Below are 22,690 nucleotides of genomic sequence, written 5' to 3' on the forward strand. Positions count from 1 at the left end.
TACCGAATTCAAATGATCGAAAACAAAATATCACGTTTCAGTCATTCCAGTTTTTATAAGTGGAAAATTACTTATAATAAATGTTCAATTGTAGATTTGTGGAGGGAATAAATTTGATTAAAATATAAGAAATATATATAAATTTTTATTCTTTAAAATAGGCTAAACGTGAGAGAGGTTTTTGTTTTGCTCAAATTACATATACAATATTTCTAATATTATGGAAAGATATACAATATTTTAGAATAAGACAATGTGATCGATAAATTTAAATGGTCTTTGCATAAGATTCATTTAAGAATAATACAGAAAATGTAATCTGGAATTTATTAAATTAAAATATTTACAAGTATATAATAACATAAATATTGTACAACTGGTTTAATTTTAATATTTTGACACAATTGTATTTTTAGTTTTCAAAACAAAATGAATTATCTGTATGCATACAGTTTAATTTAAAGTATAATAAATATTTTTCAAAATAGCATTCCTTTATATTTAATATTTTTAAATTCATCATATAATTTAAGAATTTTTATATACAGCAATACCATAAGAGTCTATCCAACCCTTCATATGGTTTGACGACAACAATTGCTAATATTTATTTATTTATTTTAATAATATTCCAGTACAACAGGACGTGTTGTATGACTTATAGCAGTAACCCACTGAAACTACACATATTCCATATCATTAAAATCAATTTCACGCCAAAAAACTTGGTAATTATGTAGCTACAGCGATCAAAAGTCCATCGCACCTTCAGACAAATGTAATACCATTAAGTAACTTTTTGTGGATGCAGTAATCTATCGAAGTGACTTCTGGCTTTATACCAAGCGAAAAATGAGTTGCATCACTCAAAAAATTCGATTAGATAAATCGTTATATGAAAGCTGTTATTCGCAGAACCAATCAGCGTATGATTTGCGCATTGCATCATCAGCTGGCTGAAATTCTTGTGTTAGATAATTTTTATAAAATTCGAGATACAAATTCAAATGGAAAATTCGTAGCAATGTGCGGAATGATGTGCCAAAAGCTGTGTGCTTTTAATAAAATTTGTATTTTCTTTGTCACTGTCACTAAATCTACCATAGCAATATGTTATGTATACTAGTTGTTTCAATGATATCCAGGCTTTAGTTAATCTAGTTCAGATCCAGTTTCTTCAAATTTTTTCACAGTTGTATATACAGTGCACTGCATATAGATAGACGATAGTCGATAGTCTTCTTGTAATGCTTGAAATATATATACTATATAATCGTTGTATAATAAGATTCCACAACGTAAACACATTTAACAGCTTTTAAACAGTTGCTATTGTTAAATGTGAATCCTTAAACTTAATGCATAAAACTGCATAATGGTTCGCAGTTATATTTAGCATACATCACTGGCACATTGCTGCCAAATTAGGATCATAAAATGGATAACCTTTTATAATCATGTTTTTTAAGTTTTAATATAATTACGCTCAATTTAAGACATTTAAAAATTACTATACCCCTTGTAGGGGACATAAGAATAGAGCGTTCAGAGTAGGTAAGGAGACCAATCCAGTATTTTCTTTAACTTTTATGAGAGAACTATTTTCATTTCATGATCTGTTTTTTTAGTTGCGAGTATTTTTGGAAAAATCACTAAATAAAAACTTCAATGCGAATTCCATAGCTATAGCTGTAACCTTCACTTTCTTTGCAAACTATCTTTCGACGAAACATTTTTATTTTTATTGTTACAAATTTAATACCTTGGTCTTTCGTCTATTTTTTAACTGCCTCCCTGAATAATAAAATTACTACATGCCCCAAGTTGAAAGACATTGCTTTATAGCGTGTAACGCTTCACTTGGATTATATGCGACCAAACTCAGCACGAAATAATCGAGAATACACATTTTGAAGTCCTGATACATAAGCATTATATTCTTTCAATTATATAAACAACTTTGATATATTTCACTAGAGATTATCTCTTAATTGTACATATAACTGACTTACACATTTATTACATACAATTAAATTATTTATAAGAGCTGATTCAGTAATATAAAAACCATTGCAGATTTAGTAAGCCAAAGTTGGTTTTTTATGTACAGATATCAGTGATTAAAAGGAAAACTATATTGAGGAAGAGTTTAATACAAAACCAAATACTTTATATTAGTCATACAAACTTAATTTAACTTGCAGTTGCAAATTGTTGTATAATATTAAAGCAGTTTTAATGTGTTATTATCCAACTAAAGGAGTTGATACACACAGAAGGATACGCCAAAAACTGTATATATAACAATTTATGTTCAGTAAAGCAGTGCGAATAGACCTGCCAATATTCTTTTCTCTGTGTTTCTATCTGTGAACATATAGTACATTGACTTTTAGTCATTAACAAATAAATTTTCTTATATTGACTAACTTCTTATTTCGAAAATTGCAATATAACTCTTCTATAAGTAGTATTGAACAAAGAAACACTTAACTTTTGAATGGGTGCCGTCAATTTTTGTCATTATACAATATAATCTCAGGAAGAAAATCTGCAGATATTGTAAATGTTATTAGATAGAGTATTCCGCAACAACTAGCAATACAGCAGTGATGCATTACGCAAAAAAAAAATACTGCAGGAAATAGTTAATATCAAATGCTTGTAAATTAATCGTTTATATTTAGTTTTTACTATAAAAAACTCAAAAATATTGAATTGAAATACCAAGTTGGTCATTTACTATTTAATTATACTTAACTGCTTTTAATTTACTAGAAACAGAATAGAATTCTATTTACAGAATAGTATTGAAACTTAACAATTAAAAAATAAATATATAATTAATTAATTCAATTATTCTGCAGCTGGTTTATGATTTCATTCTAATGTAAACACAGCAAGTAAATTTGTTAACAAAACTTTCATAGCAAAGTAACAAAACTCCAGAAAAATGTGCAAACGGCTTTGTCAAGTACGGCTTTGGGTCAGTTGGTTAAGGTGCACTGACTCTAAGCTTCAAATTTGGCAGGAACCGAGTTCGATTCCTGGTACTTGCAATCTCAAAAAAAAAAATTATTTACGAATAATTAAATACAAGAATAATTTCCAAGGTCACTGATGATGGATATTTGGTAATACTCGAAACAGTATTATGGTCAACCAAAAATTCAATTAATTAAAATAATATATAAAAAATTTTTGTTCTTGTAGTTCACTAGAGTTCGAAAAAAGTTCTAAAAATTAAAAATTATTTACTATTATTATATTTCATACGAATGCAATAAACTTATATTCATGCATAATATGATCGTTATATATCATTATAATTTGTATAAGCAACTAGCTATTAAAATAAATATTGTCCTTGGGAAAACAAATGAACCCTGTTAATTGAGTTCTCATGAGATAAAGATACATTCCAAAAATAAAGAAAATTTATAGAACTCTTTTTATATTTCCAGTACAATAACGTTTAACTGATGAATGTGAGTTTATAACTATTATTCATTTAATGTAAACACTTCTATGTATTTTTGCGTTACACAGACAACGTATAACAGATACATGCCACGAAAAAAGATATGTTTCGATATATTACTTGAGTTATACACCAAATTTTTTTAATATATAAACTGTACAATTATATTTTTTTTTTCTATTACAACATAAATATTGCAAAGATATACTCTCACGTAGGCTAGGTTATACCGGCGATCCTAAGAGATCCACTTACGCCTGTAGGCACATTGAGCTACTGCATTATTAAAAAAACCAAAGGGTTAAAACCATTTCGAATCTTTGACAAAGTCTATAATGCTATGCAGAAAGAAGTCCTAAAGTTGCTTTCACGTAAAACTTGTTATTATTGCAATTACCATGAAATGGTGCATAAATACAGCACTTTATATCTCTATGCAAAACTTTTTAAATATAAGTACTCCAAATGTTGTAATAAAAGCCTAAAGAAATTGGTATTGTTGTGTTTATATTATTAATATAAAGTATATTATAACTACTGAAATTGCTTTGGTGACGTTTACACTTTCTTAGTTAGTATAGTTTGAATATATCTTGTGTCCTTATTGGATAACAAAACTATATATTTTGAGTTAAATATGCACAGATGAATGTAACTAATTTTTTTCTAATTTTTAAGTTATTTTACGTAAAAGATATACTTTTTTAAAACTTATAATAAAAATATGTCATATATACCAATTAACGAAAGTTAACGGGTTAAGTGGAAACAATGGTAACTCTAAGTTTATCAGATATAGTTTATGAAAGCTGTCATTTTGTTAATAATCATTTAATTCCTGATCATTTGTAGTTGCTCATAAAGTGACCGATCGTGAAAAGGTGTAGATTGTTTTTATTCGAGTAGTAAAAATATAAAATTTATAGCAAAATTTGATAAATAGAATAACTTTAAATTAATTCTATTAGATACAAACTCATCAGTAATTAGATATATTTACAAACATATTTAACAAAATAAATAACTGCATAAAAGCATATAAAAATATCAGCAGTATTCAACGTGAACAATTTTACGACATTGGATTTCATCATCTAAGGTTTCTTTTGTAAGTCTTTTTTTACCAAATATAAATGATAAATATATATGTACATATCTAAAGGATATTAAAGTAAATATTTACATAGTTTTAAAGAAAAAACGCTTCTATGTATTGTACTTTTCATTGAGCATAAAAAAATGATCGATTTACAATTTAAATGATGTCATCAAATTCATCGAATTACGTATATACGTGCACGTAGAGAATTGAACTTTCATCTGTAAAAGAAAACTATTATATCTTTAGAGATATAATAAGATATTAAAATAATTAAGAAATATGTATATATATTTTATCTGAATAGATGAATCGAAACAGAAATGGCACTTACTGTAAAAAGAGTTGTTTATAAGTAAAATAAAGTGAAATAAAATAAAATACAACCTCTTTGAAAATTTATAAGGATAATACTTGACAGACTTACCTATACAACAGAAAATCGTATTTTCGATATTACAATTTACTTTGCTTTTAATAAACTATTATTAAATTTAAATTATATAAAAAATACCCTACAACAAAGTTTTGAATACATTTCATTAGAGAACTTGTTGAGGTGATTACTTTGAATTTCTTTTAAAATATATTAAACTTGATCAGCTAAGCGAGATTCTTTGATCAAATCGTATCTATAATCAAATATTATTTTTTGAATTGAATTTTAAGTTTCTATAAATAATAATATTAGGTTTTTAGAAAAAAGTTCTAAACAAAGATCAATCAATTTTCGAATAAAATAATTTAAATTTCAATAAAAACTTTCAAGGTTTCGTATATAGGCAAACTTTGATGACTGGACTAAATAACAAGAAATACATTATCATACAAAAAGTACACGTAAAAAACATTCACTACGCATTTTATTTCTTTTTTTTTTTAAATAATACGAAAACTTTGGAAAAAAAATATCAAACTTACATCATAATGTTTTTGAAACCAACTCAGTGTAAAAGGGTTTGAGTCCTCAGGAGTCCCAGGGTTTGATATTAAATCGAAATCTCGTTGAGAGCCTATTAAACAGCAATGTTTATTTTTTTTCAAAAAGAGTAGAGTTATTTTTATCTCATGTATTTAATTTTTTTCAAAACATACAAAATTTTCATTTCTGAATAAAAATCATTTCTGTTTGATTTATTCCTTTGATCAAGGAATGTTCTTCTAAAATTTTTAATTTTCAACAAATATTATAAAATATACTATTAGTCTAATTGTAAAAGGAAGCATTCTATATTTATAAATAAAAATTATTAATTTGATTTGATTAACGCTATATCTAAATTTTATTTTAATTTTTGTTTTACTAAAACGTTGGTTAAAAGTATTAAAATTAATAATAAGAAAAAACTAATACTGTATTACACATTACCAAATACTTAGAAATTACTATAAAAACAAAAAAAAAATAAAGACTTAAAAAAAATATTAGAATAAATAGAAGATAGTTTCATGTTGTCAAGCACAATTTTTACCGAAAAAATTTAAACATGTGGTAAAAAATTAAAATTACTCATATTCATTTATGTCTTTGTATTGTTATATATGAAATTAAAACAGTTGTCTACGGATTTATAGTATAAAGGAAAATATAATATGTATATATCTGCTTCTGTAGTGTCTATTAATAATGCCGTAAAAAAATATATACGAGTATATAGATGTTATATAGATAACATTTCAATTTTTTTAATTTTGTTACAATTATTTATCTAGCAAATATATTATTATATTCTAGGAATTTAATATGATATTATATAGCTCTTCCATATATGAAGTAAAATATGTTTTACTAAATGAAGTACAATTTAAAATTGGAAAAAAAGATTCGATTGTTAGATTAATAGAATTATTGATAAAAAAAATTTTTGAGCACATGACCGCCATGGGAGTCTCTAGGATGCAGGAGATTCAATTTTCTATTATTTTTTTATTTAACCGAAACTGCGCGACTCGCATAGTACTATCGACGAAACCATAGAATATGTCTTGATATCGAGCGCTGTTAACAGCGACACCAACAGTTTTTTATTTTTTAACTGAACGGTGATAACAACATAGTTACTCCTTGTGCATCATCAACAATGCCTTGGCGTTCAAAAGAGTAAATATGCTATAAAATTTTTAAATTATTTGCTACATATCCGAAATATTTGGTTGATTGTTGGCCAAGAAATCGATGCTATACATATAAAATTTTTTTCGGAAAGTATTTGAGTATATAAAAAATTTTAGATATCAAATAAACTTTCATCTTTTCATAAACGATAAGCTGCTACATTAAAAAAAGATATCAACTATATACTTAAAGACATGTAACATATATAATACATATAATACAATAATCGATACGAGTATAACAATTCATTTTTTGACTCTACATAAATCTATAACTCACAAAAGAATAAACAATGAACGATTTGTAAAACATTTATATATATGTTTTACATGGCTTACTAAGTCAATAGAAAACCCATGCTTCTTTAGTGGTTCCTGATATTATTTTCCCCTATCATTACTGTTATTTATAATTGTTAGTATTCTTAATAAATATGTATGCTAAACATATCTTTTATAGTTTTTACAGCGTTAATACATCGAGTTTTAATTAAGGAAGCATTTTTTAGATAAAATGCTTAATTTGCAATTAAATTTATTTTGTTTCATTATATTATTTTTGAGATTTAATTTCTTACAATTAAAAAACCATAAAAAGTACAAAATAATGCTGAACAAAATTATTGGCGCACTTACATTCTAATGAACTACTTTAACATAATTTCATGGATCGGAAAAATTTTTCCTTAAAAAGACCTGATATTTCTACATTATAAGTGACGTGGTACTTTAGTTTTTAGCTAAAAACGTTATAATGCTTATAATATAACAAACTTATTCCACTGAAAACAAAATGACCAGTAAACAAAAAGACACCACCAAATCTCAGGGGAAAATAATTCTATATGCACAAACAAGGGAAATCTTATGCCGATGTTGGGAAAATGATGAGTAAAAGCCGCAACATTAATCGGAACATTTTGTAGCATTCCAAGAGGGCGACATCATTGCAAAATACAAAGCACACAAGCCAACCTAAAGCTTTGATCAATCGTAAACGTAGCAAAATAATAAGAAAGGTCAATCCAAAAATATCTTCTACCCAGATCGCAGCTCAAGTTAAGTAGGAGTTTGGCAAGGATGTTCATAGCATGACGGTCAGGAATATGCTGCATGAAATCAATCGCAGTTGGCGTGTTGCTAGACGAAAACCGTTTATTTTGTATGTCGACTACCAGAAGCATTTAGCCTATGCAAAGGAGTACCTAAGTAAGCTTATCGACTTTTGGAACAATGTAATCTTCTCGAGTAAAAGAAAATATAATATTTCTCAATCCAAGGGTTGTCAAACGGTTTGGAGAAAACTAAATATCGAACAGCAAATAAAAATAATAATGTCTGTAAAACATGGTGAGTGTATGAAGGTGCTTGTACGCTGCAGGTGTCGGTGAATTGGAATTCATTGACTGTATTATTTACAAAAATTAATATAGGGCCATCCTCAAGAAATTCGTAAAAACAATTGCCGAGATCTTGAGTTCACCAGCCACGTTTAGCTTTCAATATGAGTCTCAGTCGCGTTTCATATAAAACACACATTGCCGTGTCTACACCAATCTCCAGATCTCACCCCCATTGAAGAATTGTGGGTAAATTGGATAGATATCCAAAGTAGTCCATTATAACCACAAAGACGTAACTGAAGGTGGCACTGCTGAAGAGTGGCAAAATATTCGCCTAAAAACAATACAAAACTTGAAGGTGGCTGAAGAATGGCATAGTATTGGGCTAAAAACCATACAAAAATTAATTCCTTTGTTGCAAAGGCAACTTCAAACTCTTTTCCAATTTTTTTATAAGGTGTGCCAATAATTTTGTTTAGCCTAATCTAGTATTTTTTTTCGTTTTTTAATTTTAAGAAATTAAATATAACAGATAATATAATGAAATAAAATGAATCTAATGCCAAATTAAGCAATCTATATAAAACACTTAGTAAAGTTAAAATCGCTGCATTAACGGGGTAAAAACAGTATTTAAATTTAATACACTTACTGTGCAAATAATAATATTCGTCGCTGTATACGAAGGTCACTATATATATTTTGAGACATGGGCAACACTGATTGTTTTCAGGTATCATCTAACGTTTCTATACAAAAGTTTAATATTATTAAACATAACCAACCTTAGCTTTTTGTCAAAAAAACCTTATTTGTATTACGAGTATTTACAGTGATTTGTAAATTTAGTGTCCGGGAAAATATTGAATTAACACAAGAAAATTTTCAAGTGATGATTTATTACATTTTCCGATGTAGATTATCAAGACAAGAGTGCATCAATTAACTTACTTCTACATTTGACGATGAAGCTCCATCCTTTGCCACTGTGAAACACTGGTATAATAATTTTAATTGTGGCCGTAGTTCGCTCACTGACGAAATTCGTGAAAATTGATAATGCAAGATCGTCTGTAAAAATGTGACATACTGTGAGATTGAGGTTGAAATGGAAGTCTGGACATTAGTTAGCCGTGAAAAAGGTTTGTTTTCGATGGATCTCCCATCATTTGATAAAATCGTAAAACGATGCTCGTGTCGATTGATGCACACAAATCCTCAAGAAGAACAATGGCGGTGATTCAAAAGACAATGACAGTATATAAGACTGTAACAGGTGACAGGTGATGAATCAAGAATATATGCGTAACTGCAGTCGATTGTATGAGAATTTCAAGATGAACCAAATCCAATAAAAGTTGTTTGCGCTCGAACCACTTCGAAATAAATGGTGTCTTGTTTTTTCGAAAAAACTGGTCATGTGACAACAATACTATTACAGGAACGTAAAACGATCAATTCTGAATGGGATACAAATAGTTATTTACCGGAAGTTTTAAGTGAAATACAGAAAGCGTCTTCGGATCATTCTCCATCTCCATCAAGACAATGCAAGTGCTCACATATCTCTTCTAACAACCGATCATTTGAACATTTAAAAAATGGGTTTGATAGGTCAACCGCCATACAGTCTGGGTACTAATTTGGCACCCAATTATTTCTTCTTGTTCCCGAATGTTGGGTCAAGAAAAAATTGCGTAGACAACGATTTTTGTCGATGAAAGAAGCCATTGCTGCATTTCAAAATCATGTTTTGAAGGTGTCTAAAGAAGATTGGGAAAAATGCTTTGACAAATGATTCGAACGCATGCAAGGATAAAGCAATTATCAACGAGAAGTTAGTATTTTTTATTTTTAGACTCAAAACATATGTACATATATAGTGACCCTCGTGTAAAATTTAATCAATTTATTTAATGCTGCAGCTGAGATCCAAAACTTTAATTCTAAACCTACAAATCTATTGACATAAAAACCAAATTCTCTTTAAATATATGTTACACAATAAAAATAAATAAATAAATTAAAATAACTAAACATATATTAAAGAGATTTTTGAAAACAACTAGCATAAAATATAATACATTATTTGTTAAAAAAGGTCAATGAATGCGAACGAATTTCGCTATATAAAATTGAAAAAATGAAAAAAATTTACATTAAAATACAAAAATCGAATACAAAACAAATAAAAAAACTATTAAAATAAAATTAAAAATAAAAGAAAAGCGTAATCAATCACAAACTGTAAATCAAAACAAAAAAAAAAACCCAATCCAATTCAATCCAATCCCATTCAATCCAATCAAATCAAATCAAATCAAATTAAATCCAATGAAATTTCTAGAATAAAAAGTGGTTAGATTTAAAGAAAACTTGGAGTAAAAAACTCTTTTCTGCAAACAAAACGAGATCTCATAAATTTTATTTGTGATGGCAAACAGATGGATAGACACGCGGATGAGCGGATGAACGGACAATGATGGCGCCTATGCAAATTTATAATAAATAACATTAGCAGCACCAACAGTACAACAGCACATCAACACATCAACAAGAACAACAAATATCAACAGTTTGGAGGAAACACAAAATCAATAAAAGAACAAAAAGAAAATACTAAGAAATTGCAAAAACAATAAATTTATGCTACTACCATTGCTGCAAGCCAAATGGCAGTTTAGCTAAAAAAAAAGCTTAGCATAGCTAAGTTTCCTTGAATTTGCTATTGCAACAATAAATGAAACAGTTTTTCCTTCTCATTTTGCTATTGTATGTTATTTGTTTTGCGCTACGCTATGATTGTAAGTCATTGACGACGAATCAATAAATAAACGCTCATAATTGACGCATAGCCATTATTTTGCAACTTTTGTTTTTGTAGCTTAACATCGCGTCTCAATATATTGAATGCGAGCTCATACGTCATAACGTCAAACATAAACTCAATCAACGCCGCATTCTGTGCGCTTAGTAACAATGGAAGAAAATTCAATATAACAAATATCAAAAATAAAATACTTGTATATTTATTTGTAAATACAAAAAAAAAAAATTGTACGTAGCAACAACATCATCATCAAATGTTGAAATCGTCATCGAAATGAGGTAGCAGTTGCGCCCATAGTAACAACAACAATAAATGCGAGCAATTGGCGATCTTTTTTGGCTGAACTTTTTTTTGCGCTGGTTTTTTTTTTCTTTTCTTGTTTGAGTAAATGACTAAGTTGGCGAGTACGTTCACATCGAATGTTGTTGCTTGTTGCTTGTTGGTTGTTGTTTGCTGTTTGCTGTTAATGTAAAATTTAACCGTTTACCGCTTAGCAACAACAAACAAACGATAATAATAACGAATAAGGCTAAAAACTTGAGGGTATTAATCAGTGACGCCAAAATTGCCAACAGCATTGCGTTCGATGCCTTTTAACTCATAGAGTGCGCTCGCTGTAGCAATGTGCTGCTGTTGTTATTATTGTTGTTGTTGCTGTTATTATTTTCTGCTATGGATGATCTCGCAAATATTGGAAACACACACGTATGCATATATGTATGTATGTGTTTATATATATATGTATATGTGTATATGGTTTGTACCACTTAACGGTGCGGCTACTGGTTTTTATTTAATGCACTGAAATTTTGCTTCCTGCTTTTTTACAATTTTCAACTTTAGCTGCGTAGTCAGCAGCAATATTAAAGCGCCAGCAGCGTTTTTAGCAGCAAAAATAGCAACTGAAACTTTAGCAATGAATAATAAAAAAAAATTATTAAACTGAAATTACTTTTGATTAGTCACACATGCTAATATACAATATACAAACAAACATATACATAAAGCCATTATATGTACTTCAAAAAAAAAAAAAAATACAGATAAGTATATACATATGTCGAATGTGCATAAAAGTAATTAAACTTAAACCGTTACTTTTATTTTTTTTTTTTGTGCACTGAGCATACAAATCAGACTACATATATACATACGTACATATTTATATATGTACGTTTGTTTGTAAATATAAATGTATGTGTAGGTATATATTTTGTGGATGCTGTTGCAAGTGCTGCTGCTGTTGCTCTTGCTGATGTTGCAGTAGTTGTTGTTGTTATGTTGTTACCCAGTATTGAGGCGATCATTAACTTTGCCATTATTCATGATTTCGTTTATAGAAAATTGCTTGCATTCAATTTAAAAATAAATAAATAAGACTTCAAACTTTCACTTAGTTCAGTGGAAAATTTTTTAAATTAAAATTGAACTCCAATTTGAAAAAGTGTAATATTCCAAACAATTGTTCAATCTTCTTAATTTTCATACGAATACCTACAATAGTGTTGTATAGTACGTATACGCAATAAAATATTGCTGACGTATTAAATTGATTTCACCATCAAATATAGAATTTTTCATCTACGTGTATTTGATAAGACATTTCATCATAATAAAATATTTATTATCAGTTTCTTCCACTGGTTTTTTGCTTAGCACTGTTTTGCTTTTAAAAAATGTAAACGTGACATACCACAGAACAGCAACCAACACACTTTATATATTTTTTATGTTTTTTTTTTTGCTAAATTATTTACTTTGAATTCTTTCAGCTGTGACTCAGAAAAAAAAATTAATGCAAAAATATCTCTGGAATCACTCGATTTCAAATTTCTAAGGGCAAAAATGTCAGCAGATAAAGATATACATAGTCATATTTGCACTCATAGCCACAGACCTAGTAACTAGAAATTTTGTTATTAAAAAATTGGTCATTGTAATAAAAAAAGAATTTTACTCAGCATTTTATTATGTTTAAATATGTATTTTTTTTTTTTCATTTCAAAATAACTGAACTAATAAAAAAAATTCTTTCACTTCGAAAGAATACAATTAATTTGCAAGAGGTGAGCAAGCTCACTTAATCGCTATTAGATACAATGCAGTGTTTTTCAGACGCAAGTTGTTGCTAAGTTGCATTTGTACTTTGTGTGAGGAACTTATTTTTATTTATAGTAATTTCACAATTTATTACTTAAGAAAATAATGCAAATAATGTTATTTCGATTCTGTGAGGTTTTTTTCATAAATGCTAAATAGCAGGTATTGAATTAATGTAGCAATTATTTTTATTGTCGAAGTTTGTTTGTGCTTGAATTTTTTTTTTTTTTGACTAAGAGTGACATATAACACATTTGATTTTTTCATTTCTTTGACTAATATCTTAAGAGAATGTGTAGGTAGATCACCCAATTCTCTAATCTGTATGCTTAATTTTTAGAACAAATTAATTTTTTACAAAAAAAAAAAAAAAATTTGTTGACAAACATCAATTATTGCCTCATCTGCTTGAATTAATAGATTCCGGAACTAATCGACGTTTGTTGTTGCCAAGTGAATTTAAATATGCATACTAAACTGAGAAATGTTTAACAAAGAGCTTTTACTATAGTAAGCATTTTAAAATTTGTTTATTCCTATTCATTAATTTAAAAAAAAATATTAAACTTATTATTACAATAATTTTTTTTAATAACTTTTATTTGGATATTTGCACAATATTTACTGATTCACTGATTTTTATATAGCAAAAACTGTACGACTTCACAATGTAATGATTTTAAGTTTAAAACAGTCTTGATTAAGATAGTGTGTATATGGCATATGATTCTTCTAGATCAGGGTTGTCCATACCAGATTCAATCGCGGGCCAATACAAATCACTGTAGAGATTGGAGGGCCGCAGAAATAAATACATACGTTCATAGTTATTGTCGACATAAATAGAAATACGGTTATAATGTTAAATTTATTAATTTATCAATTTATTTATTTGGTACACCATAAAAATAAAATAATGTAGTTTTACCAGTACACTAAAAGAAAATTTGCATTATAGTAATAAACAGTAGCCGCATGTGGCCCGCGAGCCATGCTTAGGACAGTCCTTTTCTAGATGGTTATAAGGTATACGTTATAATTTACAGCTACGAATATTTATATAGACAGTACAACAATTGTACAAATTAATTTTATGTGAATTTTCTGCATACTTGAGCACACTTCTGAAATTTTTCGACAAAAACTTACTCCACAAATTTATAATTCATCATTCTTCATACATATTGAATTTTTAACTGAATTTTAGAAATTTCACTGTAAGCGTTCAATTTTTTTCTGTTGAAACTACTGAATAAGTGGATTACTATTACGTTCTATCTATATGTTTCTTTTATATCTCAGTAGACATTTTCATTCTACATAATTTTAAACATCTAAACGGAATAGATATAATTGCTTTAAGTATTTTTCCACATTAGAATCTTTTTATTTAACTTTGGAACCTAACAACTTTTTTACGTGCTCCTGTAAGATTCTTCAATCTGATCAATTTTAAATTTACATTTTTAACAGATTTATTTTCGTTTTTATGGATATATCCCACCTCAAACACTTGTTGATTTAAAAAGTTACTAGGAATCAATTATCGCATTTAATATACGTATGTTATATGATCGACTGCAAGATATTATATTGGTTATACTCGTACAAATATTGGTTGGTTTTGCTTGCATAAAACTGTAAAAGTGAGTCAATTTGTTTCTGTTTACTTGTCTATATAAACTTTAAACAATATATGGTTTAGAAGTGAAAAAATGGTTGATTGGTAATTTGTTTCTGTTTTTTATATATATGTCAATTATTCATGTATATCCAATTATTTTTAAACTTATTGTAATACTTACTGATTTTTATCTACGTAAGATAATCTGTTTCTTTAACTCAATAATGATTTAACGTGTTATGATCAATAAGCAAATTTATTCGTAATGAACTTACATGTTTTGCTTTGATGATTACTTATTTTATAAAGATACCAATAGTTAGTGTAAGTCGCTTCTCCGAGATAATTTTAAAGTCATCATATTTAGTATTATTATTATTGTTAGGGGATGTGGAACTGTGACCGTCGGGTCTATCGTACCTCTTCTGGGTTCAGAGTAGGTCTCTAAGCCCTGTTACGTCAATAAATAGTAGTATAGAACCTAGTTTACAGAGTTTTATTGCCTCTTCCGTATGAATAAACATTCCCCGGACCCTATTCCGTATGTGCATTAGAGCAGACCATTCTAACAGGACATGTGTATATGACTCTTCATTCTATTCGCAGAATCTACAGTTTGCAGATTGTATACCCAATACCATAAGGTGGTATTTCAGTTTAAAGTGTCCTGTAGGATTCCTGTGATGTTTTTGAGTTTTTTTTTTTATAGGTTCATAAAATCCTGGTAGCTCTGACTGTTATAAGTACCAAAAAGTTATTTGGATTGTGTTAATCTTGGTATATTATTTATAAGAGAAAGGACCATTCTATGTTCTAGTCCACAAAAAGGTTCCGACGCCATCATTGATGTGACTGCGCCTTCCCTGGCTAGTTTGTCCGTGTATTCATATACATATACTTAGTCACAGATGTCTAATAGATTGTTGTGTTAGCACGCATTTTCTCAATCTATCCTAACCAATTTCAGTAAATTTTCTTTGAATAATTTTGTTGTTATTTACAACATGAAATTTTACTTAAATTTATTTAATTACTTTTGTTTGACTAATCTAAGTTTTTATTACTTACTCATAAATTTAATATTTTTATAAATCATTGACGTATTTAAACTTGTTTTCTAATAATAAAATTTTTTATTTTCGATTTCCGATTGTAAATATTTATAGGAAAGTATCTAATAAAAATCGTAGCATTTACTATAAATCCGCAGTAGTCCTCAAAGAATGTCATAATATTATGCAATAAAATTATATTTGTAATAACAAATGAGTTGAATATTATTAATTGTTAGTGCATAATTGTCAGAGACTAAGCCCCACCACTTACAACATTTTATGTATTTTGTCTTATTAGTTATAAAATTTATGCGTCATATCTTATATGTATCTAGAAAATTTCTTAACAAATTATGAATTAAATTATTCAATAGATTTGTGTTTCAATAAATATTAACATATTTTTAATTTTCTTCTTAAGTTTCAATAAACTGAATATTAACATAAACAACTAATAAATTTCTATTTCATATTAAATAATAAAGCATTATCTCATACCGAAATCGAATCTATCAATTTTAAAGTTTAGTATATATTCCATCCACTAAGGTCTCTTAAGAAATAAAATAGCCGTATATATTTAATTTTTATTCAATAATTTATTAAATAAACAAATTAAATAAATGCAAGTATAGAATTCTGTTAAATTAACTTAGAATATACACATGTCATAATTGTTGGAATGAGAGGTTATTGATTGCTTCAGCCATGTTATTTTATATATGTTTAAATTGTATACGTTAAAACGTATTGTGGGCATATGTAAAAGGTACATAAAAATTCGTATACATGCATGTAGCACATTTGTAGTTAAATAAACATTAATTTGCAAATTTAATGAAATTTACCAAGAAACATGTTGGTCATTAGTTAAGGATATCATGAACTCAGCTACTTACAAATACTGTAAATACCCGTAGCACTATTTATTTATATGTTGGAGACACCTATGTTTTGATATGTACGTACACTGTATCTGCACTTTGTGTAGATATTCATCGGAACTAACGACTTATAAATTTCACATGCCAATCAATAAAACCAATTACGAGTAAAGCACTTATAAACACTACGGAGACAGACATTTGCATGTATCTGAATATCAACAGACAGGCTTACATATCAAAACGATTATACTATTACAAGAGGATAACAATGGGTATTTGGCGGAGTGATCAAGTTGGACAGAAGCAGGAACATATGTTTTGTATGCCACTGAAAAGAAGTCACATTTCCACAAACACTGTTCAACCATAAAGGCATAAAAAAGCGCGTGAAACTTTCCTGCACGTACGAATACGAAAATTTTCTTGGCGACATTAGTTTGGCGGGTGGCGCGGCGCTGGTGGTGCTATGAAAGAGAATAGTACTTTTATAAAAGGCATTAAAAAGATTATAAAATTTGTTTGATGTACTACAATGTTATTAAAATGAAGCATTTTTTTGTAGGCAAGGATTTTCCTATGATAGACGCACTACATGTATGCAATCGTAAAAGCATATACAATGATTTGAAAATCACATAGTTATTACGAACATAAAACTGTTGACCAACGCTAGACTTCACGTTAACTTAGATAAATAGAAAACAAAATATAAGCCTATACAAAACTTACTTTAATGACATGGGAAGTACATGTTATGTATTCAAACTGGCAGAGAAACATAAATAGGAACCATGTGCTCAGAAATTTCTTATAAATATTGATTATTTCAGAATGTTATAAAATAATTGTATTCTTAAAGTGTAAATAATATTAAACTATTTTGAATAAAATTATAACGAGTTTGTTAAAAAAGAAAGAAGTACAAAATCAACAGTGTACTCCCTGAGCAAAACACTGCTACCATAAATAATTTCTTGAATTATTTTCCAACCATAAGTGTACAAGAACACACTCTGCTGTCCTATTCATGTTAACTGTTGAAGACATTATAATTTCAGATGATTATGAACTCCTTATCTATCGGTATGCTTCTGGCACAGTTTAAAAGATTAAAGCTGAATAGTTACAAAGAAAGTGACAGAAGATCTCATCCCTTCCAATCAATGACGGTAGAATAGCCCTATAGTAGTTGAACTGACGTACTAGCTCTTTAACTTGGCGATTAGCTGAAGTGTCGTGTCAATAGCGACTTTACTAGGCTAAAAAGCAGTTTTCTATCGAAGATTTTCTCATGGTGTTTCACAATAATATTACCACAATAAGGCTTCAATGCATTCAGTTGAATGGCTGATCCAGTTCTTGCAAGGTTACCTGCAGACACATTGTCACTAACTTCTGTGTAAGTAGGCATGCATCAAAGCACCACTCTGTTTTTGATTAACAGGTGGTGTAGTTTGTTGTAGTAGTCTACAGAATTAGAGGATAAAGGAAAGGATAATACTGTAATTCTTGCCTATGTATACAGATTTGGGTGCCTTTAAATCATACTGGGCAGTAGGATTAATAGTCTATAAAGCAGATGGCTCGAGGTCATAATCTATATATGTATATATATATATATTTAAGTCAACGAAAAATATTATTTTGTTGGTGGTAACTTAACTACCTGCAATTTAATAAACTCTTCCTATAATTGGAATACTTAAAATAAACAATCCTAAGAATATTATAGTAAGTGTAGATTAAATTTAATGTGGAAATTATGTATAATACTCATCTCCAAAATAACTTTTGAAAGTGAACTTATATTTTGCACTAACAGAATTCTACCGGTATATATGTATTCTACAGAATATTAATATTTATTGTGATACAATAAGAGTAGTTACCTTAATTTCTTCAAAAATGTACTGCAGAAGCAGCATTCATTTTTTCTTTAACCATATTTCACAAAATATTAATACCAAAATTACTGTAAATATGCAGCTTACAGAAAAGTAGTTGTCGGGTAGTTAATCTCTTCCTTGTAACATCTTCTAGAGGTATAGATATAAAAAATAGCCGCAGAAAGCTAAATTAGATTAGATGAATTACATGAATACGTCGAAAAAAAAACCAATAATGCATACATTTTTTCTTTAATAATCAAATTTTCTTTTTGAATTAATCTCTTTTTAAAATATTTAGTGAATCATTTCTCTATCTAAATATAGGAATATAAATAAATTATTTGAATCACAATATATTTTCTGTTTTTACTTATAGGTTTATGTAAATGCAATTAATGTGTGCTATATTATTTTGAGATAACACATTCAATGTATAACATATAGAGATTTATTATGTAACATAAGAAGTAACATATCATCCAACAACCAACATATATTTTAACGCCTTCAAAGAGGGCCTCATCAACTATGTCAACGTTTAACCATTGAGTATAAATATAATGTAAATACTAAATTATAAATTATATAATATAAATAATATAACATAAATATAAAAAGTTATAGTCAATGGTTTAACCTATTCTACATATCCTAGGTTATATATATCCTAGGTTACTTCAACTTCTGCGAGTTTTTTTGTTACTGCAATCGACAAGAAACATATGTTTCTAGTGGTTTAAAGAGGCAATTTTAGTTTTGGGAACACAAAACTGTGGTCATGTCAGGTGAAGTACAGAGATTATTGGATCACATATAAAAATATAAGTGTTCACTTTTAAAATGTTCTACAAATTTTAGTTCAATTTAAATATAAATAAGACACATATCTGCATCAAAATTAGGTTTTTTTAAGAAATGCATAATTTTCAGAGAGCGTTAAAGTACTTTTATATAACAGTTCGGCATATATATATTTAAAACAAATAATTTAAACGAATCACATTTAAAATTAAATAAAATAAAATATTTAATTCAAAAACTTTTAAAAAGTGAAAAATTCACATAGCCTAAAGTATACTTTAACAAACTCTCATCTAATATTAAAAAGAGGGAGTTTTGGTAGGGAGTTTAAAAATGCCCGCAGTAAGTCATAAAGCCGAAAAGGGGGATTATTCATAAAACAACATATAAAATAAAAAAACAACACATAAAAGCAGTAAAGTTTCTCAATGGAATTGCTGTCAACGAATTATTGAACCCTATAATAAAATAAAACAAAAAAAATTTTCGAAATTATATAAAAATAAACCGAACCAAGCAGAACAGCTGATAGCGCATATTTTATAGATATTATATGGTGAATGTTCCAGAGGGATGTTGTAGATGTATACCTACTACTTGCTAAAAGAATTTAGGTTATGTAAATACATACATATTAAGAAGAACCAGAGGGAGGGTTTTTAATTTCATACTAAATCATGCCATATAACGATAATATTTACGATAATAACTGCAATAGGATATCCACCTACAAAATATACGAAAACGTGTACTATGACAGTGCTTTGCTGGGAAATACAAGATTTTTCAGGACGTTATCAGAAAAATAAGCAAAGAAAAAATTTAAAAGATCAAAACTGCTGCAAAATTCTGCCTGTTGGTTAGGGTGATGAGCCTTTGATATTGATGCCTTGTGATGTAGTCTGAAGTGGCATGTACTTGGTGCTTTGTGATGCGATTGTTTTAATAAAACAAAATTTTTACAAAAATAAATAAATAAACACGCGCCATAAGCTTATGACAAGATGAATTATATCTATTGATTAATAAGTTCAGTGAAGTGAAACGTTCGTATAAATAAAATATATTTCGTTTAGTATACGTGGAGTCAGTGCACAATTTCAAATTTTTCACAAAACACAATATTTTATTTTTACAGCAGATTTAAAAACAAAAAACATTATTTAAAAATTTAATTTATAATTTAATTTAATTTTAAAATAATAAAATTTTGAATAAGACTTTGGCAATGCAATTCTTTTCTTTTTGTTATATAACAATATGTCTTTATTAAATCGCTTTAAATTAAAGCTCGACTATAAGTTTTAGAATCTTAAAGACTAATAACATTGGATTACAAATTATTTTATACAAACATACTATAATTGAATAAAAATCATTTGTAAATTATTTTAAGGGGCCTCTGAATAGGTGCCAGGGCTTATTTACCAGATATTACGGCATATAAGTTAATATAATCAGGGTGATCTTTAGGAAACCAGCGGGATTATCATTCCGTTTCAGTCTAGAGAAATTTGTATTAACAACAGGTCTAGCCAGCGGATTCACATGGTTTTTGAGATTTAAAATATGTTTTTGCCTTATTCTCTCGAATTCGACACTCTCAAATTGAAATGTATGGTTTCATTTCTGATATACCAGGATGCACCAGTTATCATTCTTAAGATCTTTGCTTGAGCTATTTGCAAGATTCTATTTGCAGGAGTGCTTTTTGTTTCAATATGTTTCTGCCAGATAAGCGTTTGTCAAGGTGAATACCAAGGTATGTTTACTGTTTCTGTTTGCGGAACTACTATTCCGTTAAGAGTGATAGCTGATGAGGAGGATCTGTTAAGAGAGAATGTTATATGACGACATTTTTACTCATTGACTCTAATTCGCCAGCTTGCTACGAATCACAAATGATTTTGCAGTTGACGCTACTAAATTGGTATTTGTGGGGATATCCGTTTTAAAGATGAGGTACAAGAATGCAATTATAACTGAAAATATTTACTAAACTCAAAACTAATTTATTGACTTAGTGATAATTTGTGTTTAATTATTTGACAGAAACAATCAGTTTAGCTGACAAAATGTCTAAATCTGAATTCAGGATTGAATCAATTTTATGCTTTCTCGCACTCATTCATATCATAATAAATAAGAGTGATAATAAATAATTTTGAAAATTTTTCTTTATCCAGTTTTTTATTTTAGATACGGAGTAATCAAAATAAATTATAGAAGTTCCTAAGCTCATTGCAGTGTTGTATGTGTTATAAGATTTTAATTTATTATTTAATTTATTTTAATTAATTGATTGTTTCCACTACTATTAAATACTCTTGTTATTTCATATAACAAAATATTGATGTTTGAAATATTCTCACAAAAATATTTAATTAGTTTAGAATTTTTGAAAATAAATTTTACCACGTGTTTTGTATTCAGTACGGGAACTCAAACTTTTCTAATGAAAAGTGTTTGCAATGCGTTATAAATATAAACTCAGATTTACATAAATTCATTGGTAGCAATGTAATCAATAATTAGATTTTATTATACAGTTTTTAAACAGAAAATTTGTTTTTCTGTTTACAAAAATTAAGCTATGGTGCTAATATAATCTTATTATCTAAGTTTTCTAAACTTATGCATAAAATACAATTAATTATTCAGTCGTCCATGCAGATAGGCAACTAAATCGATTAGAAGATTTTATGCATGTTAGTATGTATATATATATATCAATGTATCCACAGAATTGTATAAAATCAAGTCACGGACGACAAGGACATTTGTAAAAACGTGTGAATCCTAGCTGTGCAGTACACTGAACTATATTGCTGTGTTGCGGAAATATTTTATTTGTTTGTCTGCAAACACCAACCGCACCCCATATAACAGAAAAAAAAACGTATACTTCAGATGTTTTGTGTAAACACTTATCTAGGCAAAGCTAACCACGATCTTTACTTTTTGTAAATGTGTTTATGCACGTGCAAAAGTATGTGGGTAACTAGGGTTACGACCAGGTTGACTTAGCAATCGTAACATCTTCAGTAAATAATAAAATAACAAAGCTACCCTCACTAAACGAGAATCAATAAAAGAAATTTCACAACACAAACTCTAACTCATCCAACCCACAATAAACACCTAGAAAAATATTTTTCTTTTTCGGTTTCTCATTTTGCTTGTCCTGGTTTTACGTTTTAGGCTTTCAGTTTGATTCAATTTAGTATGGCTTGGTTTTAGAGCATTGGCACGTTTTTGCAATAACTTACCACAACCAATACATATATTTGAGTATAGAGCTGAACGCATTAAGCTCAGCAGTTTTGATAACAGATTTGTTGAGAATGGGTGGTGGGCATAATCCTAATCGATTTTGTTATGATTTCTAACCTTGAGAATGAGTTTTGGTGGGAAGTTACTTCTAAAATTTTTGTATCTATTTTTACGTGTTCAAATTGTTTTGCCT

The 22,690-nt window shown here is 28.3% G+C and overlaps 1 protein-coding gene across 1 annotated transcript in view; it reads left to right on the forward strand.

Moving 5' to 3' along the window:
• The first annotated feature begins 4,467 nt into the window (after positions 1 to 4,467).
• Positions 4,468 to 22,690, forward strand: part of LOC119682210 (MATH and LRR domain-containing protein PFE0570w-like) — a 98,189-nt gene continuing 79,966 nt past the window's right edge. The window contains exon 1 of the mRNA XM_038095584.1: positions 4,468 to 4,589. The gene's annotated coding sequence lies outside the window, so the exon portion shown is untranslated. The remainder of the gene's footprint in view (positions 4,590 to 22,690) is intronic.

Source organism: Teleopsis dalmanni, chromosome 1 (assembly GCF_002237135.1).
Source record: "Teleopsis dalmanni isolate 2A chromosome 1, ASM223713v2, whole genome shotgun sequence".
Taxonomy (NCBI): domain Eukaryota; kingdom Metazoa; phylum Arthropoda; class Insecta; order Diptera; family Diopsidae; genus Teleopsis; species Teleopsis dalmanni.